General features: G+C 45.7%; 1 long non-coding RNA gene across 1 annotated transcript; it reads right to left on the reverse strand.

Annotated features, from left to right (window-relative positions):
* Positions 1–2,737: 2,737 nt before the first annotated feature.
* Positions 2,738–5,442, reverse strand: LOC123132633 (uncharacterized). The gene is made up of 3 exons (XR_006464925.1): positions 4,842–5,442; positions 3,429–4,634; positions 2,738–3,035 (listed from the first exon to the last, which is right to left on the reverse strand). It is a non-coding gene; the product is annotated as an uncharacterized lncRNA (long non-coding RNA).
* Between the last annotated feature and the right edge of the window lie 14,203 nt (positions 5,443–19,645).

Raw genomic sequence — 19,645 nt, forward strand, 5'->3', positions numbered from 1 at the left:
TGCGGGTTGCGGGAGCCGCGCGGGATCCGTTGGATCACCAATCCGACGGTCCAGATGAGGGTTGACTTGTTGGATCTGGAGGAAGAGTTGGAGGCTGTTGGTTGGGGTGGACCTGAAAACAAGGAGCGGCGATGGCTGCGGGAATGGAATGGATGGGACGGCTAGGTTCTAGGGTTAGGTAGGTTTACACCGATTATATAGCAAGTGTTTTTTTGTTAGGGGCTAAATGGACCCTTCGATCAAAATCGGACGGTCGAGAAAAATAGGCTAGGGAGCCCAAATAAGAAAAGGGAGATGTTTTATAGATGTTTGGGGATGATCCGGACCCATCGGTAATGACAACCCGGGTCGGGTTCAGGTAAGTTTCGAACACGCGCGAGGGGTCGATGCACTGTGCAAAGAGGGGTTAGGCGAACGAGGTCAAGTGTGTGGTTGGACTAAGAAGAGAGAGGAGGGATGCAACCCGGCAACCGTTTCCGGAGACGGGAAACGTCTGACGGTAGACCGGCTATATTGCCGCTATAGTTATCCGTTGGGGCATCAAACGGACTCCGAATGCAATGAAACTTGGCAGGCAGCCTACCGACAACATAACAACACAACATGCCAACTTTCAACCCATTCCGAGAACATTTTCTGGCCACTCATAACGATAATATTTCGGACATGCCGCGGGCGCGTGCAAGTGTGTCTGGGCTCAGAACGGACAACGGAGAGAACTGGGAGACCCGGATGGATGCAAGTTTTGAAAACATGATGATGCAATGCACATGATGACATGGCAAGAACGCGCATAACTGGAAGACACCTGGCGCAACGGTCTTGGGGCGTCACATTCAGCCTCCCACTTCATGTTTTAAGATGCGATTTTATTGGCACGTCTTGTCGAAGCAGAGATCGTGTCCCCTTATTATGGGATTCTCATCAATATGGGCGTTGATAAGCCAACCATTCCGTTGGCATAATCCCTTGGGAATAGGCGGGCTTTAAGGCCTATGAGGAGGCGTTTGATATTCGTTGCCTTTATAAAGGGGCACAGGCCTGTCTTTCTCCTCCACGCCTTCCTCTTCGTCAATCTTTCCAACCTCGAGTTCTAGCACCCAGGTTTCAACTTAACTATTCCGAGCCTCCCAGTCATGTCCAGACTCAGCCCTCAAGGCCAGTGGGTGGCCTCCTCTGTCACAAAGGAGGATATCACGAAGCTCCGGGCGGCTAGATAACTGCCCGCGGAAATCCCCCATAGGCTCCCTGCTAAAGGACAGGTTATTCCTACTCCCAGATCCTGTGAGAGGGTCGTATTCATCTCCCACTTCCTCCGGGGGCTATGGTTCGCTCTCCACCCCTTCGTTCACGGCCTCATGTTTTATTACGGGTTAGATTTTCATGATCTAGCTCCGGACTCCTTCCTTCACATCTCAACGTTTATTGTCATGTGGCGAGGCTTTTCTCCACATTACCCCTCACTTCGGTTTATGGCTCAAGACATTTAACTTGAAACCAAAGGTAATTGAGGGGGAGAAAATAGAGTGTGGAGGTGCCACGATAAACAAGCTCCCCAATGCTTTTTGGCCCAAAGGCTCTTTCTCAGAAGTTTCCGACCTATGGCAGCGGAAGTGGTTTTACATCACCAAACCTCGTGGTACCAAGTGGGCAACTGCAACTACGTTCCTACCTAGCCCTCCATTACAGCTCGCATCATGGATTAATAAGGGGTTGTACTGGGGGTCCATTGATGAAGTGCAGACGCTACAAAGACGCATCCGGAGCCTCCTTGAAAAGGACACCGGCCTCATCAATGTAATCCAGGTAATGCTAGTCTGCCGGGTCCTGTCGTGCCAGCGACGGCCCCTCCGCATGTGGGAGTTCAATCCAGAAGGACCATGGACCCTTCAACACTTCTTCAGCACGACACACAAAGGAATGTGGAAGTTATTCTTCGGGGCACGGAGGTAGTGGCCAGATTCCACCGAAGACATCGGCCTCGACTGCAATCATCCGGATACCTTGGTAAGCACCCGACTCCCGAACACATCTTAGTTAAACATCTCGTAATACTGAGAAAACCATCTTGGCACAGGGCTGGGTAAATAAGGCAGAACGAATTAGCTGTTTGGCCCCTCTTCCCGAAGACTCATCCGATCCTGTGTTAACAAGGATGCTGGCTCCGGTGCCATATCAAGTGCCAGCAAAGGAGGACAAGGAGGAGAACAAGAAGGTCAAAGGTGACCACCATTCTAAAGGTACACCAGACGCTATGTCCGGGGAGATTGGGGCTCCCTCTTCCGAAGACAAAAGAGAAGGGGAAGCTGACATCGCTTCCCCATATGGGAAGAAGAGGACCGCCTTTTAACATCTGGAGGAAGGTGCTCCCACTACAACAGGAACCCCCCTCTAGCAACGCATTTTTCCGTATCTAAAAGCCCATATATGCGTTGCAAGTGTCTTTACCAACGATTTGGGATGCGTAGCCTTATCCAGTGTTGCTAGCGCACAACGCAACGCTTATACTACCGTTGGTAAAAGGACCGTTGCAAGAGTACAACACATAAAACTAACTTCTACAACAATTCTATATGTTGGTGATTAACATTCATGAATCCAAACTCCACTACTTGGCAATAGAGAATGTGCAACGCTTAAGGTGTTGGTACATATGTAATGTGGATATTACATATATAATGGCGATAATTATGTATTGCATATGCTCCACACAGTGAGCAAAAAAAGTAAGAGAATATACCCAAGAGAGGAAATCATATATTGGATTAAAATGTTGGTTTACAATAGTGGATATTACACGAGGAACATCATCCCAATGTGATCCATAATCTAAATATTTTGTTGATATCCCTACAACTTAACTAAAACTTAACCGAGGAACATCATCCAACAGGAACAACAGCCCTTCCCTACAACTTAACCAAAACTAAAGGCATCCATCATCATCATCATCATCATCATCATGAACCGTAGCATCATCATCATTGCATTATACTTGCCACACACCCATATAATCATCCATATATCTTCTGAATCTACAAAGAAAATAACAAAATGAACTATTAACACACAATGATTTGACATCATGCAACTAGTGACAGAGGCAGGTTATTAGTCACGTACAAATTTTAAAGGCCATGCAATCTTTGTTATACATAAAAAATTACTAGCATACATAGCAGATGGGAATGCATTCATAACTTACCTCAAGGTGATCATTGACCCGTTAGTAATAGTTTTCTTACCTTTTCTTTGAGGGGTTCAGGTTACATACTTAAACTATATGAGCCTAATATGAGTGTCTTCGTGTATGGCAGAAAGTTAGTGTTAACATTTGCTTTGATTGATTCCAATGTCAAACATATGAAATGGGACAAAGACACATTTTGTACGGCATGTGGTGCGAAATCTGTTGGAGCAGCACGAACCTGCACCAATTGTTGGCGTCCCTTCTCCCACCTCCTTGTGAGATCCTGGTCCAAGCATGAGTACAATATATCAGAGTACAAATAGACTTTCAGTTTGTGCTTGTAAACATAATTTAAATATTAGTTACACACCAATTGTGGTAAAGGGCCTAATTAAGTTATTCAACACATCATGCTGGTTAACATGGTAATTCGTGTTTGGGTAAAAATAAATTAGTCCGGACAAAATCACTGCCTATGCAGTATATATAGACAGCCAGAAAGACCTAAATATGAAATCGTTACGAAACAATGGAGAGACATGCTTACATTTTTTTTGAAGCTACAGACTTTTCACACAGCAAGGTATATATGCAGTGACCAGGAATAATCACAACAATTCTTTAATTGGAGTGTGAACAATTTGCAAAAGACATACAGCTAACGCAATTCAAAAAGCATTGTGCACACATCTTTTATTGTTTCAGAACATGAAAAGGGCGGGAAAACGCCAAATTTAGAACAAAATTAAGGACTGCTTCAGAACCACACACCGTTAGTCAGGATTTATACAATCCCGTATATTCTGGAAAGTAGCTTAATTACCTTATTATGCTTTCAGTAAGTGGCTGCTCTGAAATCCAAATAATGAAACCGCAGAGGAACGATATACATGTTGTTAGAAACAAATGTTTAGAATATTGCTCCCATAATAATGATTGTAGGATTTATATTGAAACCTCATCAATCAGTCTGATGTAAACATGAAACTGTATATATCAAGTACTCATTGCCATTAGCATAACTTGCGCATCGTCAGTAGGATTGTAGTCTGACTACCAAATAAACCAAGTAAAAGTTATCCACAGCGTTACACATTATTTCAAGAAAGTTGGGAAGCTGATGTGCTAAACATCACATTATGGAACATTATGTAATGTCTCATCATCATAGCTTATATTAATGCTGAAACTCGGAAGATATATAAAATATAACAGGAAGTTAACTAGAGTACTGGTGGGTATACATAGGAAATGACATAAAGTTCTCAAATCCTGTATGTGCAAATATCAACTAATTAATTACTTCGACTAGCATGTACTGAGAAGGAAAATCAGCTGTAAATTGAGCTATTAATCACCTCCCTATCAGGCCGCCGTACAGCTGGGTGGTACCCTCGTTGCTCCCCATGTGCTTTAAACTGTCGTCATTGGACTTCCTATTTCGCTGCAACAACCATCATGGTGTTAATGCTTTAATTAGCCTGATTGGAAGAAGAGAAGATTGAAAAGTTGGAGTCTTCTAATATTTGTTTCTAACAGCAAAATCACATCAAGCACTTAAGCCCAAACGGTGGCAAATCCTAACACCACCAGAACAACAACGGTTCCTGATGTGCCACAAACTAGAGCAGAGAGGAGTGGACCAACTCACCTGAAGCCATAGCAGGACGAGGAGGAAGATCCACGGCTGCTTTGTCCCGAGCAGCAGCAAGGCTGTCCACTAGCGATTCCTCCCTGCACGTCTACAGGAGAAGAGAAGACCATAGATCACAGAAAGTGGGAGACAGAGAGAGAGAGGACGAAGCAAGGGAGGGGATGCACTCGCCGGACAAGAGGAGGACGACATGGCCACCGCGCCGGAGCCGACGCCTGAAACCCTAGCCATGGGGGAGGGTCGCGGGTGGGCTCTGGTGGCTGCGAGCGCCGAATCTAGCCGGATGGGAAAGCTCCGCGGTGCCAGGGGACCTCGGGCTGTGCTTCACGGTCATGGGATTCGGCGGACGTCGCCTAAATCAGCCGCTGCAGGTGGCGCAGCGAGGAGCTGCGTGAAGAGTGAGAGATGGGACGCGAGAGGGATGGACGCATGGGGGATGCGGTGGATCCGGCAGCCTCCGGAGCCGCGAGGTGGGAGGAGGCGAGGGGAGGGCCGGCAGCGAGGTGGGTCGGAGGAGGGAGATGAGGCAATGGGTGGCGGTAGTTTGGGAGAGATGAGGGGAATCGAGGGCTCTGTTTCTGACGCGTCTCTCTCTCCTTTCCTCTGTTTTTTTCATATGTAGGGTCATCAACTGCAATTTTGGAACGCATAGGCTTCAACGCTTATATCCGTATCTATTGTGAATTTTACAACGTGTAGCCAAAATGTTGTAAAATTTGTGTTGCTTTAGAGGGGGTATCCTTGTAGTGTCCTAAGCGAGGGAAGATGTCCTTGCCAGGCAGTTTGGGTTCGGAAGACGACGTTGACGCACAGTTCCTCCATAAGGACAAGCCTTTAGCCGAATCATAAGTGAACAAAGGTGTCCTAAACATATCCCGTTCCTTTCCGCTTACAAGGGCAACATCTGAAAATATACGTTTGCACTCCGGCATGCAGTCTTCCTTAACATTCCTCCTCCTTGGGGGATCTTCTTCCGAAGATGATGGAAAGTGAGACACCTTCCCAGACCCTCTCTCCCAATAGGGCGGACGACTTTGAGGTGTCGTCCTGGAGGATTTCTCCTGATCAACAAGTGGTGCGAGGGACAATGAAGACCGCGCCCGAAGGTGATACTTCGGCGGCCAAGAGTTTGGGGCACGCAGCCCCTTCGGGGACGAACAATAAAGGCCCCGAACTATCTGGTTTACAGCCAGAGACGACTCTAGAGTTGAGCAATCACATGCCTTCAAAGGGAGTCCGTACTTCCATCACCGCTTCTAGGAATCAGGAGGCGCCGGATACCTTGATGGACGTTTTGCAACATGCGTCCATCTCAAAGGAACATCGTACCTTGATGGGGACGGTAGCCGAGAGGATTCTGTCCGCGAGAAGCCGATTGAATGAAGCCTTCATGGGCCTGCTAAGAGCCTTCAAGGTATGCAATGTAATATCTTCAATTGCACTTTACATGCAAAAAATGCACCCGTGTATAGATAGTAGCCCCTGAGACTCTGGTTGGCATCCGATAGGAGGCAATCGAAGAGATATGCCCAGGAAATAATCTAACTAAGTGGAACACATGTTGTTTCATCCATGGCGACTGCCCGTGCTACAGAGGTTGCCGATCTGAAGAGGAAACTTGATGTGGTGGATGACGACATCACGCTTATTGACAGGTGGCTTGACGAGGCGCAAGGTATGTTTTGGGGCAATCAGTATATGTATGTATAAGAATACGAGCACGAAGCTGAGTATATAGTGAAATATGCATAACTGTAGATGGTGCTGTCGTGGTTCAAAACCCTGCGGGCTGAGATCGTCCGGGCCAAGGAGCAAGTCAGGATGAGTAATGTGGCTGCCAGGAAGGCAGATGAGGAGTTAAAGGCCGAACAGGCTGCTCGGCGCCAGTGCAAAGAGAGAATATCTTCCATAGAGCAAGTTCTAAAGGATGCCACTGGCAAATGCCGAGCACTCGAGGAGGAGAACAAGGCCAAAGTAGCCGAACTCGAGAAGGCCTTACGAGAGGTGAGAGAGGCACGATCCGAGTCGAGAGCGGCTCGGGAGGAGATCCGGCAAGTCGGGGAGATAGCGGCCGGTAAGCCCTTTCTATTACAGACTAAATTCGGGGATCTGAAGTATACCCCGCTTAATTAAATGTGGAGCTCTCCAGATGCATTCTTGGACTTGCCAAAGAGTACCTCCGATGTGGCGCAGTTTTACCAAGCGCAAGAAGGGTGTGCAACAGAGAAGCTTTTCTGGTCACAATTCGGCATGCCAAAGCGCCCGCTGTTGCTGAACGAACGGATGGCCTAGTGGGCCGAGCTCCACAAGATATCCGGTTCTGCCATGAAGGACATCGTGGTCTGGCTGTGGCCGACTGAGCCAGTTCCGAATAGTTATTTCGGTTTGGTGCAGCGACTTGTGGATGTGGTGCCGCGTATCAACGCCATGAAGCGATCAACATGCATTGAAGATGCACGGATGGCCTTTGCCCGTGTCAAGACGTATTGGGCGAAGATGAAGGCCACCGATATTGCAGCGAAGAGTCCACCCGGGGGCAAGGACAAACACACGCCGGAGCAGTATTTTGAAGATGTCCTAGAGGGCGCCCACTTGATAGAGGGCCAGTGCTCGAAGGATATGATCTTCGAGTGAATGTACCAAGATTGTAAAAAACAATATTATGATATATTTATACTTTTGCCTAAAAGTTTTGGTTCCTCCTGTGCGGCCGCCTTTGTATAATCTGAAAGTTTCCTAGTTGTTGCCTTCGGCCCCCACGCATAAAATAGGGGGGTGTTCGAAAAAGCACTTGATCACTCTTGACCCAACGTCTTGGTCCGTGAAGGAGGTGTCAAGGCGGCGAACTAGGAAATCAGACAATAGGGCTTTAACACTTTCACTTAGCCATAGGAGTTTGACGGTGGGTCTACGATATAGCCCCTGGTATGTATGCGGTTATCCCAATACGGCGCGCTACATAGGCGACCTTAAAAATGGTCCTTCGTGTAATACATAAGGAATCACGAAAGACTCTGATAAGTCATCAAGTGGTTGACCAGCTCTCGCCGCATCATGACAGTCAGTTTTCGGCTTTCTCTACTGAGGTGCTTGACCAGATGAACCAGAAACACAATCACAGTAGTTCTCCCTTTACTACCCTAGCCGATAGAGCGGAACGTAAGGTAGTAAGCACAGGAGCCGGGCAACCCAACTATTGACCAAAGACATGATTTGGAGCTGATGCATATAAGGCCAAACTCGTGACGCCGAAGTGTGCTGTATAGTTTTTCGGACTTGTCGGTGACTCACTTGTTCCCATATCGAGCCCCTGGCAATTTGTGTCGAGGTGCGTGTGTGAAACAACCGAGGAAGCAAAATTCAGTTATGTAGAAAAAGTGAATACTGAATACAGATTATGTTCACTGGGACCTGATTGATACATCAATCGCCATCTTATAGATAATAACGCCACAACCCAGGCTATGTGACATGCCGAGGGTCGAAGGCTGAGGAAAAAAGGCACTTTACAGGCTCGAAATAGAGAGTGCGGTCTACAAAGAATTGTTTGGTACTCCTGCCGCACGTCTGCGCCGCCTTGCCTCAGTGAAAGGACTCCTTAATAGGAATAGCCTTTAAGTAAGTGTATGAAGCCGAACTCCGAAAGAGTCTGTGAGATGACCAGCCTTTGAGACACCTGTGGTAAAAGATAAAAAATGGTTTAGAAAAGAAAAAGAGGCTATGGGAGTGCTTGTAGGCTTGTCCGTATTGTGCCTCCGCCAATGACCAGGGTATTTTAAGTGCATAATTATGTATGCACGGTACAGACTTTGCAGGTATATGAGGCGAAGGCCGAAGGCCGAACTGCTAATCCAGCCCTAAGATTGATCCGTCCTGTTTAATAGAGACCGACGGCTTAATGGCCGATAAGATATGCGGCTTGATGAGGCCACTTTGTACTTTAGCTGTATTAGTCATAGTATGACCCTCTATACGGAGGGAGCGTTCCGTATTTCCATTTATTGTTATGACGCCGCATGGACCGGGTATCTTAAGTTTTGCATGGGCGTAGTGTGGGACCGCATTAAAACGAGCAAAAGTAGTACGCCCCAGGAGTGCATGGTAGCCAATGCGGAACGGGGCAATATCGAAGGTCAAGCCTTCACTTTGAAAGTTGTTCGGCGAACCGAAAACTACTTCCAATGTGATGGAGCACATGCAGTGAACTTCTATGCCACGTACTGCTCCCTTGAGGGTAGTTGTAGTGGTATTGATTCTTGAAGGATCAATGCCCATTTTGCGGACAGTGTCTTGGCAGAGTAGATTAAGGCTGATGCCGCCGTCCATAAGGACTTTCATGAGATGTAACCCATTGATGATTGGGTTGAGGACCAGAGCTGCGTGATGGATACTAACTGGGTGATCCTTGCGATCAAAAGTGATCGGGCAGGCCGCCCATTGGTTAAATTTTGGGGGGACCGGCTCTATGGCGTAGGCATCCCGTGGTGCGCACTTGCACTCCCCTATAGGGGTGTGCGTCATGTATACCATGTTTACCGTGTTTACTTCAGGGGGAAATTCCCTATGACCCCCAGTGTTTGGTTGGCGAGTTTCTTCGTCATCGCTGTCACTCGGCGGCCCCTTCACCTTGTGTTCGGCATTGAGCTTGCCGGCTTGTTTGAAGACCCAACAGCTTCTATTGGTATGATTGACGGGTTTATCAGGGGTGCCATGAATCTGGCAGGGCCGATCTAGTATCTTGTCTAAATTGGATGGTCCGTCTCTGTTTGCCTTGAATGGATTTTTCCTTGACCAAGTTTGGAGCCTCTAAATCCGGCGTTAACCGCCGTGTCGTGCGTTCCTTCATTGTTATTTCGACGCTTGTGTTTATTGCGTCGTGACTTGTCGTTGTCGTCTCACACTTCGGAAGTGCCCGGGTCACCGGTGTTGTGGCTTCTACGAGTGAGCCAGCTATCCTCTCCCGCGCAGAAGCGGGTCATCAGAGCGGTAAGGGCTGCCATGGATTTTGGTTTTTCTTGTTCGAGGTGGCGGGCGAGCCATTCGTCTTGGACACTATGTTTAAAGGCCGCGAGGGCTTCGGCGTCCGGACAATCGACAATTTGGTTCTTTTTAATTAAGAACCTAGTCCAGAGCTTCCTAGCTGACTCCCTGGGCTGCTGGATTATGTGACTTAGGTCATCGGCATCCGGAGGCCGGACATATGTACCTTGGAAGTTATCGCGGAAGGCGTCTTCCAAGTCTTCCCAGCTACCAATGAAATTCTCGGGCAGACTGTTCAGCCAGTGCCGAGATGGCCCCTTGAGTTTTAGCGGGAGGTATTTGGTGGCATGAAGATCGTCGCCGCGGGCCATATGAATATGGAGAATAAAGTATTCAATCCGTACCGTGGGATCTGTGGTTCCATCATATGATTCGATATTCACGGGTTTGAACCCTTCTGGGAATTCATGTTCCATTACTTCATCAGTGAAGCAGAGGGGGTGTGCGGCGCCTCTATATCGGGCCAGGTCATGTCGTAGTTCGGGTGGAGTCCATCTGCGGCTTTACAGGCCTACGGTGACTCTAGCCCATAATGAACAGTAATTTTCTTTATACCCGTTAACGGGCCGTGATTTACATGGTCCGTTTCCAGCCTGTGTTAGCCTTCGGCCTATTGACGGCCCATACGTTCTTGGGCTCCTTTTCGGCCCTCGATTACTTCCAGCCCGTTACTGGCCTGTTCCCCTAATGGGCCAAATTTGGCCCATGGCAAGAGTCGGCCCGTTACTGTCATGTTCCCCTAATGGGCCAAATTCGGCCCATGGTAAGAGTCGGCCCGTTACTGGCCTGTTACCCTAATGGGACAAATTCGGCCCATGGCAAGTCGGCCCGTTTCTGGCATGTTAACCTGATGCGCCTTTCCAGCCCGTCCAATATTCTGGCCCATTAATGACCCGTTATGCCTGTGACAGAATTAAGCCTTTGCTGTCCTACAGCCTGTTAACGCCATGTTACCGTGCTGGGCCGATACCAATTATGACCGATTATGGCCCATGTAGACCCATTTATCCGACGGCCCAAGGCCCACCGATTATAGGCCCATTTATCGATGGCCTGTAGGAGACCCATGGATCCTACGACCCGTATATGGCCCATGGTAGTTGTGGCCACTAGCAAACCAGGGAAAAAGAAGACTAGGAAATAAATAAGGCCGAAACTAATGCTAGGCTATTAAGGCGATTGCACAGATTACATCCACTCGGCATCAAAGATCGCCACTAGTGCAAATATAGGGAACACCCTACACTATACAAAAATGGCTTGCTGTTTTCTTCAGCCGGTGGATGCACATTAAGAATAAATTTTGTATGGCACCAAAACAAATTACAACTATATAACAAAAGGAAGGTTGGCATAAAACTTAACAGTCTAGCAGATAAATGCACCACCAGAAGTTTAGAAGCTCAGTTCATTTGACCTGACTGTTACGTTTTCATGTTGTATTGTCCGATGGAGCACCATAATCCTCGCCTTCATTTCTCCTAGGCTCCTGAACAACATAGCAAATGTCTGATAGTCTGGTTTCAAAACCATGCATATCTTGATGACATTGAGCAATGTTTCTCCTTGTTTCACAAAGGGTCTCTGTTAAGGAATGGACTTGTGTCTGGAGTGCAGATACAACATTGCTTTGAGCTTGCATATCTTGATCATGAGGCAGTTTGGACGATATTGCCTTAACAACCAACCTAGTATTACGCAGGAACGTGCTTTTGGCACTGTTAGTGGATAGGTACTGACCCACTGCAGCAAGAGCTGACATTGCGGTTATAGTTGCCTCGCCACCTTTAGAAGGTGGCGGTTCCACCATTTTTTCCATAGCTCGCTGAAAAGTTGAGGTTTTACATTAGTAGTACTAGAACATAAGATATTAAGGAGGCAGCAAAACCAAACAAAATAGCTTTGGTCTATATACAGAACTTATTCTGGTGAACCCATGTAAAATATTAGTTGTATTTTATTGCAAAAAGTACATAATAAAACCAGGTTCCAAACATATGACCATGTACCATCGCTAATGTATTGTCTATTTCTTCACATTGTATTGAGGGCTAAGGATAAAGAGACGAAGTTTATAATACGGTAAGCATAGTATGACATCATTCATATCACAAAACAACTGAGAACAGACAAACAGGCAATTGTAACGTTGTGTGGGCAAGTCTAGCACGGAACTAGATTACGGGTCAAGATCAAAGGAACATCACTCCTCTCTTTTAAACCTTGTAAGGTGCAATGATACGCTAAGACAATTGTGTATAAAATTGAAAAGAGTAATAGACATTGGATGCAAACCATGCAGTTCAAGGCACAAGTCAGAGTAAGTAGTAGTTAAAAGGCATGAGGATTAAGGACTTACAACAGCGGCTTTGACTGGTGTAGTCATGCCCTTCTTCTTGCTGGTGTGGCAGTCCTTGAAGATTTCCACAACATTTGGTTCAGGTACTTTTTGGTCCTTGCGGGCTTTCCTCTGCATTTCGAACAAGTCAATATAGATCTGATAATATGGTACAGCGAAAAGAGTGAAACAGCAGCTAATTACAAGAGCCTCGTAGTGTGCATTATAGCTATGAGATCCTGTCGTCTGTTGGAATTTCACTTTTGTATGGTTGGCCTTGTTCTTTGAACAGTTCACCTACAAGAAGATAGATTTGTGTGGCACATGCATAAATAGGACTTCAACATGTGATCCGATCACATATATATAATGTACCTGATACTTCGGATCAGACCAGTGTTTAACAAGGCCCCTCTAGTCTTCATCCGATATATTTTCCACTGGAGATGTTTGGGAAAGTTCACTGTTTGCCTTGCCTTCAAAGTGAGTTTTCCTCAAGTTATACTGATACTTTCGCAGAGCAGACTTGAAAACATGGGTGCAAGCTTGTCTGGTTGCATCATCTTGGCTATCCAACTTGAACCTCATCTGTTGAAAATTATGGGAGTCTCATTATCAGCAACCTAGAAAGTATGGGACAGAGCAAGATGATATTACTAGTTTCCATACATAACCATACTTACAGATAAATGGTCGAGGAAGGTGTTGAACTAGGTTTCGTCTTTGTCATTCCTGTACTGAATCCATGTTGGGAGGATACGTACATGACACCTAACGGCAACCGCTGCCTCTGATACTAACTTGGCTGACTCTGTAGCATCACTGGCCTTTTTAAACCTGCCTCAAAACGGATCTCCATTCTTCCTCCTCTAGATTTAGTTAACCTATCGAGCATTATCCCTGATGTTTGTTTCCTCTTGCGCCTAGGTGCTAGTCCAACAACGAACATAGGAAGTGTTAGTGTACATCAAACTGCGAGACTACATATAAAGAAGCATGCAACTGTAACTTGACTCCAGCAACTACCTTCTTGTTGTTGAAGCTCACAAGGTTCATCTGATATTTCCAACTCGTCTTGTGTCAAGAGTGCTTGGGAAGTAGTGTCAGGTGGCAAGGGAGCTTGGGAACGTGTTGTTAGCTCAGTTGACGCACGAGTAAGTCGTGCAGCTGGTAGTACTGTGGTAGGTGTTGCAAGAACTAGGGCTGTCTCTGCTTGTTTGATGGCAGCTATTTGTTTCTGTTTGGCTTTTTTGCAACTCGTGTAGCATGGGATGCCGTGTTTGTAGAATTTTCCGCTGGACTTTGACCTTCTATTGCACCATGTGTACCAGCAGAATCTGCAGGATTCATCCGCTTCTCATTCCCTGCCATTATGTGTTTCTTCCTCTTTCTCTGTGCCATGTTAAGTCAAGCCGACAAGAAAAACGAATAACAATTTAGTTCTTCAGAACAAATTGATGCGTGATGCAGACGAACTGAACTTTGATGTTAGACAACCACATGATAGGAGGATGTAGTATGTATGAAAAACATGACGGAAGAGATAACCAGAACTATGATGTGTAAACTAAGAAGAAGACATTTCACCAAATTAGAAGCAATGCAATGGAAGGTAGACACCATATGAAAGATGCTACAAATATCGCTCTGCCAAGTTAACAGTGTCTCATCATAAATGGCGTTTAGACAAATGTGAAGCAGTACAAGAAATAAATCATATGCAAGATGCAAACAACATCACACTACCATGTTAGAGGTCTCTCGTCATTAGTGCCATTGCATATTCACAACATTGCATATTCACAGCTTATGATGTGTAAACTAAGGAGAAGGCATTTCAACAAATTAGAAGCAATGAAAGCTCGACACCATATGAAAGATTCAACGAATATCACTCTACCAAGTTAAAACTGTCTCTTCATAAGTGCCATTTCAACAAATTAGTAGTACAAGCTAGAAAAGAATGTGAGATGTAACCTATATCACACTCCGAAGTCAAACGTGTCTTATGATAAGTGATTGTTGCAGGTTACACGATAGTAGTAATTTGATGTAAGAACATGGTGTGATAGACACATATTGTATGTTCTAGAAACAGGAACACGTGTCTTATTCAAGTATAATGTGTATAGTAAGCAGATGGAATTCAACAAAATTAGAAGCAATACAAGCTAGACATCACACATAACATGCAACCACATATAACAGTGCCAAGTTAGAGGGAGCACCAGTGATGCTGCACTAGGAGAGACGTGCTCATCATAAACACAGCTTTGTTGAGTGTCTATGCATGTGTTGTCTTGGAAATCATCTTGGGGGTGTGGAGGAGTAGAAACTGTAGAGGCCCTCCGTTCAGAAGGAGCACCTTTATCCGCTGCCTTGCTAACTTCCTTCCGCTTTATTGATTTTGAATTGTCAAGTAAAACTGACAAGAAAAAGAAATACAATTCTCTCTTCAGAACTCATTCATGCATGATACTGACAATCACTACTTTGATGCAAGGCAAACACATGATACCAGGATGGAATATGTACGAAAAACAGGACGGCATGGCATGTTCACAACTGTTTGTGTAAACTAAGTAGAAACCATTCCAGCAAATAAGAAGCAATGCAAGCTAGAGACCACATGAAAGATGCAACCAATATGACTCTACCAAGTTAAAAGCGTCCCATCATAAATGGAATTTCAACAAATTAGAAGCAGCGCATGCTATGAATCATATGAAAGATGCAACTAATATCGCACTGCATATACTAAAGGTGTCTCGTCATGTTGATTGATGCGGGATACAAAAAACAATAGTTTTATGTAAGGACATGCTTAATAGACAAATGTACTATGTACTAAATACAGGAAGGCATGTCACATTAACGGGTATAATGTATAAGCTAAGCAGACTAGCACATGAAGTTTAACCAGATTGGAAGAATTACAATCTAGACACCATATGCAACATGCAACCACATATCACGCTGCCTAGTTAGAGCAAGCACCTACGATGCTAGTGTAGGGGAAATGCTGTAATCAACTACAGAGCTACATTCACTATCTTCATCTAGCATTTCTGTTTCTTGAGAATCATGTCGGGAGGCTGACGCTGCATTCTTTAAATGAGGAGTAGTCCCCTTGCCTGCCTGCCTCGTCATAAGTGATTGATGAGGGATACACAAGGACATTAGTTTGATGTAAGAACATGGTTAATACACAGATGTACTAGTATGTACCAAAAACAGAAAGGCATGTCATATTCAAAGGTATAATGTCTAAGCTAAGCAGATGCAATTTAACCAAATTGGAAGCAATACAAGCTAGACATCCGGCTGGAGTGGTGAGCATGATCATCTAGGACCTGAGAGCCTGGTGGGAGGCGGGCTGCTTCGCCACCATCGCAGCTTTTTAGTTGGCTTCCAGGTGATGCCTATCTTTGCTGGGCTTGTCACTGGCTTGGCCAGTGCCCTGACTAGCTATTTGTCTTCTGGTGCTCACGGGATGGTGGTTCATGTAAAAAAATATCTTTCCTTATCTTACCGACTTCGGCCTTTCGAATACAAGCTAGACACCATATGGAACATGCAACAACATATGACACCGTGAAGTTAAAGCAAGCACCTGGGATGGTGGTTCATTGCGAGCGAGGTCATCAACTCCAGAGCTACGTTTACCGTCTCCATCTGCTGACACTGCACCCTTTTATAGCGCTGTAACGTGTCTTGCCTACCCACATACGAAGCTGGAGCGACTTCCCTCTTTTCTTTTTGGCTTCTCTCATGGCAGCAGAGTCTGAAATACCCTTGCATAAAAACATAATAGTGAGAGTAAGGGTGAAGTGTGTGCGGAACTAGTGCACTGTAAAGTAGCAGATAGCAGGTGGCTGAAAAATAAATGACAGGAGACATATGATAGCTCTACAACATTGCATGGCAAACAAAATTAGATTCTACTCCGTATGATTTTGTAATATATGAGCACAGGAAATGCAGGTACTCCTGCAGCACACCACCACATGTGGTAATATCTAACATAATAGTCGACTGAAAATAAATAGGTCAGTCGATTTTTTTAATGAACCATCCGATCTATAAGGAACAGGCAGATGGCCTTTGTCTACCTCCCGCCAGTCACTGTTGACGATCTTTCTCGAACCGTCAGCGACCACCGGCCCAGACCCCTGCCTCCGCCGCCCCACCCTCCCATCGACCTCACACCACCGCCATGCTTGGCAGTGCCCCCAGGCCATCCCTTTAATCCCGGCCGACCTCCAGATCGGGCGCTAGTAGCTCTAGGCCGCACACGCCCCTAAGATAAACACCAAGGTGCTACTTCCCCGGCGTAATAGGCGTACTAGCGCCTGTTACACCGGGGAATGCTTCCGTTAATTGGGAATCAACTGGCCAGAAATTGAAATTCAGGGGGGCAACGGACCTCTAGCTAAGGTGAAATAGTATATGAGGAGAAACCTTGTGCATTGCGAGTTACTAGGAACATCTAGTATCAATAAGAAGCGTTCAACTAGTGTCTTCTGTGGGATGAATACCGTGCAAGCAGAGACGTAAGATTTGCACAAATAAGGGAAGAGGAGTACCTTTTTTGGTTGCCGGTGTGGTCACCTCCACATGTCGCACCGATCTTCTTCTTTTTACCAGGGAAACCGATGTTCTGGAGGGTGCAGGCTTGGACGAATCCATGGCCAAATTGTTGACTATGTTGCCGTGGTTGTATGTCGGTGGAGGGGAAGCAGATCCGAGGAGGCGAAGGACGGCGTAGCAGGAACAGCTCCGGTGTGGTGGAGGGTGGCGAAGTTGGAGCGGCAGTAGTGAGGCGCAGGACGGCGTGGTTGAACTGGCTCAGGTACGGACGGCTCTGCCTTGGCTTCAACTACTAGCCGTGGAGGGTGTTGCGGTTGAGGTTGCGGTGGACGACGACGTCGGGGTATTGGCTCCGGCGTGATGGAGGAGGGCGGCGGTTGATGGGTGGGATGGGGTGGCGGACGGAGGACTCCAGGATTTCGCGGCTGGTGGAGAGGTAGTTTTGGCACCCACGGAGTACGAATGGGGAATCGGATGGGTGGGGGGAACCATGTTTCCGTCTGGGACACGCTTGTTTTTGGCTTTTTTGAACGGAAGATGGGGCGCGCTTGTTTGAAATTTGGGGAAAGTACAAACTTTGCCCCCTCTTAAATTTTGGACCTACTGCGGGTCGGGGGTAGGATGGTAATCCCAGGTGTCCCAAATAGTGGACGGGAGCGATTTCGGCCGCGCGCATGTGTGCTTAGGCGGCCATTGTGTATGAACGTTTTTCGGATGCGGTTGCGTGGCGTCTAGATGAAGCTACAAACCTACCCCGGTTTAGACCTTTGGACGTCGGGCCGGTAGGTTTCACGGGTCAGAGTTATTAGAAAAGTAATTTCCTTGTACTACCAAACATTGGTCTCACGCGGTTTCGGGCGAGTAGAGGGTCTTTTGGCACTTCGTTCAAAATTTTGAAACACGAGCATTCACATTTAGAGTACTCTTGAACTATGAGGATTGACCTAAATAGACAATGTTATGTTTGACCTTGTATGTTTGAAAACCTCATTAAATTATCCGCTTCTTTTTGAAATTTTGACACTTGAAAATCCTATAACTACGATTATTTTGGAATGGAGGAGCTAAATTTGAATCTATTTTGTACATGACTACATATGCTATTATGTACAAAATCAGAGCAAAGATTGGTGCCCCCATAATTTAAGTATGGTTTACAAATGCCATGATATCAAATTCAAATAATTGAATGGACTTCATGTTGAATTTGATTTTTTAAACCACCTTAAGTTGAATTCAAATGTATGCTAGTTCATAGGTAGCTATTTATAATGTCCATTGTGTAACTTTCATATGTATAATGTGATTTACACACACAACATGAACTATACTCATGTTTATATTCGATTGCTAAAGCGATGCATTGTCTGGAGTTCAAAATACTAACTATGTGGATCAATTGTGTCGAATAATAACATAGACATGCTCAAATTCAATAGAATCTAGATGTCTGATGGATCAATGACCGCTCCTTACGCGAATTGCAAATATCATGATCCCATCCTAATATTTGGATACAATTTATATCTTTAATCAATGTGTAGAGCAGTCTTTTACGTGTAGTTTCACTCTCCATCGATGGTCTCTCACACATGCTCACACACTCTCTCCCGAGGTGTCTTTCTCGCACACATGCTCTAGATATAACCCTCCCTCCCTCTCGTAACCATTTACAACTGTTTCCACTAACCTTTATCACAAGCACTCTTCCTCTCACAAACATACACACGCACAATCCTCATCGGCCCTTTCTATACACATGGACCTGCCTACGTGTCTCATGTACGCACATTATCTTTACGCATGTCTCTCACGCATTGTCTCACACCTCTCTTCCTAATCGACGAGTATGATTTTAGCAGAGCATTCTGTAGGATGCCCCTTAAAGTTAGGTGGGATGAATAGTAATATCAGAGATAAAGGGGTTACCTTAGTCCGAGAACCTAGGGTTACAATCCTAGCTAGCTTTGTCAGTAGACACAGAGTCCTTCACAATTCTGCTATATTTGTCTTGTACGACTAGTCATCCATGGGTCTTCCTAAATGCGTCACGGGCCGACCAATGTGGCGCAGGACGGAACCGAACAAAGGGCCTCACCTCGACCCATCGGACCTCACGCGGTGACACACCCTCTGCCACCACGTCTCATTATCTTCTCACACCCACACATACCAACACAAATACCACACACACAGAAAATTTCTCCTGGTGCCTCTATTCCCTCCCCCCTTGCATATACACACTCAAGGGAATGGAATCTCTTGTCGTGACATCATATTTGTCTCTCTCTCTAGACCACTCTCATTTCTCGTGCTATCTCCCCCCCCCCGTCGGCCCCTCTATCCATGCCTCTCTCGAATACGTAATACACACACATACCTCTCTAGGCCCCGCCAAATGCATAAATTACACATTCACACATGTTACATCACGTACCCCATTGATCTAAAAAGCCCTCTCTTCACGTTTATTTCGCATACAACATTCCTTTTGAATAAAGTGTGGCAAAAAAATTATTTTAGAGTTTCTACATATATACAACATTACAAAGTTATATGGAGGAGTACGAACGCTAATTTGCATTGCATGGTGCCCACAATGATATTTATTCCGCACTGTGAATTTGTATATTTTTATACTATATACAAAGTTAGTCATAATAAAGAGAAACGAAGAGCATCTCTCTCTCCATCGCATACCCCCCATGTACGCCCTTTTCACGTATGCACACAAAACTATCTCCAGGTCCTCTAAAAGTAAGCCCCCAGAAAATTCATGCATGTTTCATCTTTCTCTCGCGATATATGCAATGACGATCATTGTATTTAAAGC

This window comes from Triticum aestivum, chromosome 6A, assembly GCF_018294505.1.
Source record: "Triticum aestivum cultivar Chinese Spring chromosome 6A, IWGSC CS RefSeq v2.1, whole genome shotgun sequence".
In the NCBI taxonomy this organism is placed as follows: Eukaryota; Viridiplantae; Streptophyta; class Magnoliopsida; order Poales; family Poaceae; genus Triticum; species Triticum aestivum.